Genomic DNA, 10109 nt, shown 5'->3' on the forward strand with positions numbered 1-10109 from the left:
ATTTCCAAGGCATTGATTTCCACTACCAGTTATCTGATATCTTTACAAAAACCAGAATTCTTTAAAAGAGTATTATTGAATTTCCAAATACGAGTAAGACCAGGATCTGACCTCGAAAACAACAGAGATATAGAAATAACACAATGATCGGTTAAAGGTGAAGCAGAGATATCACACTTACTAATATAGTTTGTCAATTAAGTAGAAATGAGCCAGTAGTCTATTCTAGAACTTAGACCATTCCCAGAGGCATTAAACCAGGAAAACTGTGAAGTTCCAGGATTTTGAACCCTCCAGTAGTCAATCAAATTTCAAAATGAGACACTAAATTGTAAGATGCGCAGGGATGAGTTCTCGTCCTATTAACAGTCAGAATGAGGTGCATTTTACCTTTAAAACCTGTCAGATAAATCAGAACAACAAGTATTTCAAATGAAGAGCTCTATGTAGGGTCTACTCTTTGATTGAAAGCTCTCTGCTCTCTCTGTCTGGCATCCCATACCAACATGGCCACAGCTTTTTGCGAGCTTCCCTGTCTTCTTTGGAGAAATCTTCTTTAATCTGAATGTGCATCTCCACAAACTGGATTATTATTGACCGAGGAGCATTGTTTGAAGTAGTGGGATTACTCTTCTTACCCAAGCGATGTACCGTGTCAATTGTCTCGCAAAGCCGATCCACTGAAATAAGCACCACTCTTGTCAAAATGCCAATAACAACCCCTCTGGTATCCTCTCCCTCTTTTTCAGCCAGGCCGTTTAACCTCAGATTCCACCTTCTTTTGTATCGAGCTTGTTCTGTCACAAATTCCTTAAGCCGTTTGTTTTCCTCTTGAAGCTCACTGACTTTTTCCTGCAATCCCTCAATGTTTTTCTTGTTCTCAATAATAGCTGAGCAGGTCCTGGGTTCAATCCCCAGGTGGGGCGGTATGGGTCCTTTCTGTGTGGAGTTTGCATGTTCTCCCAATGTCTGCGTGGGTTTCCTCCAGGTGCTCCGGTTTCCTCCCACAGTCCTAAGATATGCAAGTGAGGTGAATTGGAGATACAAAATTGCCCATGACTGTGTTTGATATAACCTTGTGAACTGATGAATCTTGTGTGATGAGTAAGTACCTACTGTCATGAATGTAGCCAAAGAGTGTAAAACATGACGTTAAAATCCTAATAAACAAACAAACATCAATAATAGCTGCAGTGTTCTCCTCAATCCTTCTCTCAAACTTCAGCAGAAGTTCAGTCTGTGTATCCATCTTTTTCGGCAGCAGAATGGTCTCTCCGATACCATCACCATGAGGGTTTTTGTTGCCTTTCTAACATTTTTTAGGATGGGGAGATTTAATTGGAGTGTGTGCCTGGTTGAGCTTCTCAGTCTTAGATATCTGCTCGTCAAATTCAATGTCTGCAACCTCGCCGTCTCCACGGCCGGTCCATAGTCGTGGTCATCCATTGTAACTATCACCCGTGTTTGGTAAAGTTAACAAAAGGCTTATAGAGTTCGTATTTTGTCGCAAAAAACTGGGAGGTGGTTCCGACCGCTACCCGGCTATGTGAGAGTACATGCTGCATACTTTAACCCAGTATCCAGTGTGGGGCTTTAACTAGGGTTGCCAACCGTCCCGTAAAATACGGAATCGTTCCGTATTTGGAAACTAAATGTCGCGTTCCGTATTGAGCTGATACGGGACGCGCTTTGTTCAGTATTTTTATCAATGGGAGAGAAACGCTGCAGATTAGACTGTTCAATACTAGAGCTGGGCGGTTCCTGAATCACCCGGGTTAATGATTCGAATCTTTGTACTGAATTAGGAATCACGAGTCCGAAATCTCAATTAACCCGGATCCTACGAGTCCTCTGACTGGCTGCTGCTAATGCCAAGTTCACACTACACGACTTTCCAAGTCGTCAGGTCGCTGTACAGTTCACACTACACGACTGAATCTCTTGCACTCGGGAGTCTTTCAGTCGGTGTATATTTCACACTACACGACTGATCGGCGATAGGGGGTTTCACACTACACGATCCATCACCAACTGGAATCACTGGCGAGCTTCTCTGGTCTCCTTTTTTTCTTCTTTTAAACAAAAACACACGTGAGAAGTGACGAGGGTTTTAATGATACCACGTCCAAAAATGCACGTCAACAAGTAGCGAGAGATCAAAGTGTTTGTGGTCTGATGTACAGCGTAATATCAAAGAGAAAAAATAAATGAATCTGAGTGGATTTGGCAACACAAACAGTATATGGCTTGTTCTGCAGTAAAGTGGATGTTAATTAATAATTTTGTAATGCAGCGTGGGTGTTATGTTTTGTAGAGGACGATCAAATCAGAAATACTACGTGTGTGTGCCGGTGTATCCTGATATAAACTATATCCTCTCCTGCATTTCCCCTCACGCTGTATCCTGTGTTCTCATTGGCTGTTCGACACTCATTCCCACTCATTCCCAGTTGCCCGTCTGAGATCAGATATCTGGCGTGCTAGAAAACTCGATCCAGTCGCCGAGTGGTCAGCGAGCCGGTCGGGTCAAGTTGTTGGATAGTTCACACTTAGCGACTGAGAGCCGAGTTTTGATCGCCGAGTGAACGCGGAGTTGCTCCCGACCCGGAAAATCAAGCGCCGACCAGTCGCCGAGCAAAAATCAGGGCAAAAATCGTGTAGTGTGAACTAGGTATAAGTACACAAGGCGAGTGAGCCGACTCACTGGAAACACCTCTGACTGCGATTACACACACTGGTGTTCGTTATGTGACTGATTTTATGCACATGCTATTATTATTATTATTATTATTATTATTATTATTATTATTATTAATCAGTAGTAGTGGTATAGATTAGTAATGCAGCATATTTTCTTGTAAGCAAAAGGACATAATATAGTTATATTATTATTAAAATGCAAATGCCTAGTACTGTACTGCTTAAGGAGTATCACAGCCCCCATGGTAATTTTAAACCCTTGACCCATTAATATACCCATCTGATTGGTAGGTGAGTCCACCCTCCTCTCCCGCATGGTCAAGTATTCTTTTAAAAAAGTGTCAACTTGTCACTGACAGGAGAAGTGTGAGGTGCCAAGAGAATTAAGAGAGAAGATGAGTGCATGGAAGACAAGTGATATTTGGATGCATTTTAATGCAATAAATCAATCGCAATCAGAATGTCAGTACAAGTGACTCAACTGACTCAAGTGACCCAAGTGAACCGGATCACATTACTGAGTGACTCAGATTAACCTGAGTCCATAAAATGAACTGAATTTACCACCACTATAAATACTTCGCTGTTTGAGTAGCGCAGTGGGCAGCGCGCATCACACACGTTCTTCTGCCCTAGGTTCAAATCCGGCTTAGGGCGAAACTAAAGTAACACAAGCAGGGCCGGCGCTATGGGGGCGCTGGGGTGGGCATTGCCCCAACCCTCCCCAAATTTTCTTACTGCCCCCCTAAGCAACGCAGTCCAGAACCGGGCTGCAGATGGATGGTTAAGATGGATTATGTAAAAATGTTGTTTTCACTATTGAGAAAAAATGTTACATGATGTTGTTTATGCATGTTCTTTTACCTAAAATATGGTTCTGTTTTATCATAATGTTCCTATGATGGTGTAAGACCCGTTATATTGTGTGTTCGCAATATAACCCTGTTTACCCGCTCAGGTAAACAGGGTGTTCCTTATTTCCAGTTCTGAAAGTTGGCAACCCTAGCTTTAACCTAGTATCCAGTGTGGGGCTCGTCTGACTGAAATTAAGCGCGGAACCAATGTTTTAACGTCGGAATTTTTTTTCACGGTGGTCGATAAACAAACCGTGTTTTCAGGTATAGAGAGAAGCCCAATACATCGATCACACTACACGCTGGTACATCGAACAGGTCAAACATTCAAACAGGTCAGCGTAGGGTGGCCAGACGTCCGGTTTAACAGCCTCATTTGACTGCTTATAGTGCTACCACTGGCCAATCGCAGCAGGTCCGCCCTCTAAATGCTAGTCTGTGATTGGGTGGTTGAATTTCGCCTGCTCGCTCTGTTCTATAAACACCTCTACCTGAGTCAATTACTCAGCTCTCATGCTCAGGAACGCTGTGAAAATGCCGAAAACATTTGGAGGCAGCGAGGAACGGACTTAAATATGAAAAGTAGACACAACATTTAGTGAGTAAAACAGTAATTTGTTATAGAATTCTTGCTTAAATTGGTCAAAAACTCTGTTATATGGATTATGTTTTCATTCTGTATGTTGCAGTATCTTGTCCCCCTGTTCCTAATATGACGTCCTCCTTTTGGGTGTAATGTCCTCCTTTTGGGTGTAATATCCTCCTTTTGGGTGTAATATCCTCTTTCTGGGTGTAATGTCCTCCTTTTGGGTGTAATGTCCCCCTTTTTGTGACTATGAAATGTGGCCACTGTTTGTTTAATTTGTGTTTTGTTACAATGACTACGCCTCAGCCTGCCTTAATCAGCGCTAATCTATAAAGTTTTCTGAGGGAGAAATTTTAACTTACAATCTGACATGTATGTGAAGTCGAGGGCCTCTGCTGGACAATTTGGAACTGCCTTTTCCAACATGAAAATAATGAAGTGTAAATATGGGTCCATCCTTACTGATGAACACCTGAAAAACTGCTTGAGCATCAGCAGCTCCTGTCCAGATACATAAACCTGACTGATACCATTTAGAGCAAATCATCAGAATAAAGTCAGTGTGGTTTATCAGTCACTTGCCCTGTAAAGCTGAATACCAATATAGTAACTGAATCACATTTTAAACAGCTTCAAGGCTTTTTTTGAAAAATGATGAAGGGACTGTAAAAAGTAGATGGTGATGACATGTAGACTGAAACAGTAGATCTCAAGCCATGAAAGTGTGTAAACCCCTGGTCTAGATGTACAGAATGGAGAGGTAATTGACGGGGATAAAAAGAAAAACAGCTACTAATACAGTGATAAGACTTGAACTCTAACAGATTGGCACAGATTGAACTTTGTTATCTTTTTTGCAAAGTGTTTGCAAATTTTATTTTATTTTTTTATTTTTGAAATAGCAGACTGATTGAAGGAGCAGTTCAGTGATATGTCAAAAAGGTGGTTTGATAAAGTCAAGTACAACAGAAATTACTGATATAAAGGTGAAAGGAACTTTCATGATCTTTGAAGTTATATCAACAAAGTTAAAATTGGCCTATTTTTGTCAGCATCTTCCAAAAGGGGGACATGACAGAAAAAGTTTGGGAACCACTGCTTTAACCTTTGAAATGATGTAGTGGTGTTGTAGTGGAGTGCCGTTGCACAGCGTGGCTGTAGCTACAGTGGGCATTCTAATGTGGACAGTTATTTCCAGTTCGAAACTCTAATTTTAGCCTACCCTGGTTTTATGGGAAGTATTAGTAAAATGTAAGGATTAGTACTGCCAGTCTTTTTTGTGTTTGCTTCTCAGACTGGAGCCGGACCTCGGTGATCGGAGAGGAGACTGATTGCAGGCCGACCAAATCCTGGACTGACGTGTTTTTTTTCTTCTTTTTTTCTTTTGTGTGTTCATGTGGGTTGGTTGCTTATGTACTTATTTTGTTTCCATATATATATTTATCGGGGGACTTATTGAGTTATTATTATTTTTTGTTTGTTTTTTTTGTTTGTTTTTTCTTTTGTTGTGAAATTTGATTTAAGTTGGTCTTAGAAAATAAAATGCTTATTTTTGTAACAGCCTCTGCCTCCTGTTGAATTACTGGGTAAAACTATTTCCCCTCCATTGAACTTATTTTACCTTCGGACATGATCGGTGTGGTGGATTTTATCTGCCTTAATAGATTTTGGTGTTTTATCTTAATGCTTGAGAAGCTCCTCTTTTTATGAGAGTATTTTTAAAGATTCAGGGTTGCTAATGTACTTTTACATGTATTTTGGAAGAAAAAGGAAACACTAGACATTTTGTTAATGGGATATTTTGTAAAACGCAATAAAAACAAGAATCTGTGATGTGTTATTGAACATATATTTAACTGACAGTAATATAAAGAATTGACTTTCAGTGTTTTGGATGACCAACTTTATTATATTATATTATATTACATATGAACACATTTAATGTTATGTGCACACAGTATGTATGTTATGTCATGCAACAAACAAAATAAGTGTAAAAAGTTTATAGAATACTGTAAATTTGTTTTAAAACAGCATAAAGTGAGTAAAGTAGTGGCTCACCACGTTGTGTCAAACTTTATTAAAGGATTGTTAAGTCAGTTCTCAGTTCAAGATTGCAAATAATCTGGATCTTTTATCATCTACTGTATATAAAATTGTGAAAAGATGCAATTTGACTGACCTGCCTGCAGTCCTGATCTGTCACCTATTGAAAATGTATGGCATATCACAAAAAGGAAACTCATATGACGGCGACCACAGACTGTTAAGCAGCTGTAATAATGTATCAAGCAGAAATGGTAAAAAATTCCACCTGCTAAACTGCAACTATTAATGTCCTCAGTTCTTAAGCTATCAAAAATTGTGCTTATTCAGAAAGGTAAAGTAACACAGTGCTAAACATGCCTCTATTACAACTTTGCTGCAGGCATCAAATTCTAAATGTGTTTATATTTACAAAATGCAATTAAGTTGGTCAGTGTTAACTTTGGAAATCTTGTGCTTGTACTTTTGCAATTAACAAATCACGGACTCCCATTTTTATTGCATTTTGTAAACTGTCACACATTTTAGTTGGGAAGACCAACTTTTTTTTGGTAACTGATCACCTGGTCTTTAACTAGCCTGATGAAACAATAAATATATTTTAACACAGCATATGATCTCTCTGTCTGTAGTGGGTCTGCAGTCTTCTCATCCCACTGCTCAGCTTGACAACAGGTATGTACAGTGTGCATGTGTGTGTGTGTGTGTTTATGTTCTTTAATTATAACTTAAAATTTGTCATAATGTAAAATCACAATGAAACACAATGAAACTGACAATGAAACTGATTTCAAATACTTTGTCACGTGTTCACATGTCACATGTGTTCAGTACAATGAAATCATTTACTTCACATGTTCCAGCTTGTTAGGGTTATAGTACAAGTCAACCATTTTACAGCACCTCTGGAGTTAAGAAGGTTAAGGTTGTTGCTCACAGGCCCAACAGAGGCTTTAAATGTCAACTTTTCGATTGAAAGCACAGAGCTCTAACCATTGACCATCTTCTGCCTTACTAATGATGCTGTACCGATTCTCCAGCCCGATTATTATTTGTCATGTTTATTTTAAACCAGTTAGAGTGAATATACTTTGGGTCCCAGGTTTTTAAATCTGCTCTCTACCAGAAAATCCTTAAGGATTATGTCTGCTTATCTGGATATGAAATGGGGTTTAAGGGCAAATCTAAAGCACAGGAGCAAGTCAGGCAGTTAGCAAACAGTCTGTTGATTTTTACTGTCTTGGTGAGGGTCAACACAGTATATAGCATGATCCTCTGTAAGTGCTAGATCTTTCTGTTTGAATCTGGTGAAAAAATGTGGTTACTGGCTGCACACCTGTTGGAGGAAGCATCTACTAGCTTGCAACCCTTCTCAGCCATCATAGGAATTGGGCATGTACCAGAACAATATGGATTTGGAATTGCTACTTTTCTTTTAAAGGAGAAAATCAAACAAGTCAAATAATAAAAGTCACTCAAGCCCTAAACTGGCAATTCATCCCCATACTATTGCACTACCATCAACATGTTTAAATATTGGTAAGATGTATTATAGTAAAATTCAGTTTTTGTTTTTAGCTCTCCCATGAATGACATTTTCCTAGTCTTTTTTTAAATGATGGAATCATGAAAACTGACTTTCTTTGAGGCAAACAAGCCATGAGTAGCCATGAAGTTGGCTTAGAAAAAGCATGTTAACCCTTCTCAGTCTGACAACACTAACGTTACTAAATGTTCTATTTAAGTGATGTGCAGATTCAACAGTATCATGTGTATGATTTTATACTGGTTCATGTATTTGTGTGTTTAAAGCTCTAGAGAATGTTAGCAGTGTGAGGGTGAGATAACATCACATTTATATTGAGAGAAAGAAGAGATCTCCATAAACACTAAAAGAACCTGAAATAAAATCTTCAAGTGCACTTTGCTCTTTCTTTGAAACTAAATAAGTCAATGGTAACATATTTAGTCGAATAGGACGAACAATAAAAATGCACAACAGAAAATGAGGCTCAGACTATATTCTGTCCACAAAATGAAACCTTTGTAATTTAATACCATTAGATCTAACTCAAAAATGAAGTTAATTAATTCCAATTCGCTGTAAAATTCAAAATGTGAGGTTTGTGTTTAAGCGATTTAACATTTTTCATTTGCGTAGTGTATAAAATATGGGGCGCAATATGCTTTATGAGGCAGTCCTAGCAATCATACGGCAATTAAGTTAGTGTAACAAACTTTTCTGTGCTGTAGTGTACTGACAATGTTTGATGTATGTGTTTACGTACTATGTGCATTTTGTCCCTCTGGTGATTCCATAGTTAAAGGAAAAGTGCACTTCTCTACACATGTGATCATCTCTCTGTAGTCTGTACTCCGCCTCAAAAAACAAGCCTGTAAAGTATTTTGCTCCCGATAGTTTGTCTGTGTACAGTTTATTTCTTACTTTATAAACTCATTAAACTCTAAAGATGCTCGGTTACACTAGCAATCGGTTAGACAAAATGTCCAAGATGTTAAAGTCTAAAGCAGCTAAAAACACTCCTCAGGTTTAGAAGACTCCTAACCGATTCTGTGGACGCAGAGGGGTGTGAAAACACACACGAATTTTCATCTTTCAATTATTAAGGTAGACTGTGCTGTGTATTGTAGCTTCCATTTATTCTATCATTTAATTTGTGTAAGTTATATTTACAAGCTCAGAGAAATTCAACAGCTCAATTAAACAACATTGTAAACACGTGTTAGTCTAGAATGGATAGAAATGTTGTTCTTCTAAATCTGAATTAGTGATTACTTGTGTAGCCTTGATGACAAACACGTATGTTGTTATGGTTTGCTTATTTGTTAACCACCAACCAATGATGGTCTGTTACCTGTTACATTACAAAATGTGTGTTCTTAGTTGGGGGCAGCATTGCACTGTCTAGCAGCACTTTCAATTTAGGTCTTCTATTAGGGTGTTAATAAAATGCCTCACATTTCTCATTTCCTGTTGACCTGTTTGGTAGGCAGAATATGCTTATGTTATGTGGTTTAGGAATAAAATGTATAATATAAATAATAAAGTGTGAATTTCCCCACTGTGGGACTAATAAAGGATTATCTTATCTTATTCTGAGATGAATCACTAGTGATTTAATATCACCAACAGATAATGAAAGAAAACTATTTATTGTTAGGTCATGTGGCAGGTTACTGCTTTTTATACGTGTTTTAATATACAATATTATATTTACATGTGATCTTACCAGAGTAATGTGAGGAAATAGATTATTATTGCATATTTTGAGAAAACTTACAAAGTCGTTTTTTCTTACCTCATTGACTCAGTATCATTTGTTTTCTCTTTATTTTTAGTTTTTGAAATGCCGTTCTTGCAGTGTGTACAGATTTTTTAAGGATTTATAGGCCATTTAATAAAATAGTTTTAAATGTACCTTACAGCAATAGTATCTGAGCGTGTGGGCACAATGGCAACAGGAAACTGCTATAGTGTTGTGGCATGTGGTTTTTTTTGCTCATTCCTGTTCAGGATGTTTGACTCTCTGCTGATCAACATTATCAGAGTACTCGGGTGTTTCTTTTCTTTCACCCTATTCTTAATCGTTGTTCAATCCCCGCTCAGGGTTAATGCCATTTTGTTTATTTTTTTTATAATGGTAGGTCACTTGGTTTACAATTTTGTTCTGTTTCATAGAAACCATAGAAAGTATACAACAATCAGTCATAACATTAAAACCACCTCACTGTCCATTTTATCAGCTCCACTTACCATATAGAAGCACTTTGTAGTTCTACAATTACTGAAAGTAGTCCATCTGTTTCTCTACATACTTTTTAGCCTGCTTTCACCCTGTTCTTTAATGATCAGGACCCCCACAGGACCACTACAGAGTAGGTATTATTTGGGTGGTGGATCA

Source organism: Trichomycterus rosablanca, chromosome 4, assembly GCF_030014385.1.
Source record: "Trichomycterus rosablanca isolate fTriRos1 chromosome 4, fTriRos1.hap1, whole genome shotgun sequence".
In the NCBI taxonomy this organism is placed as follows: Eukaryota; Metazoa; Chordata; class Actinopteri; order Siluriformes; family Trichomycteridae; genus Trichomycterus; species Trichomycterus rosablanca.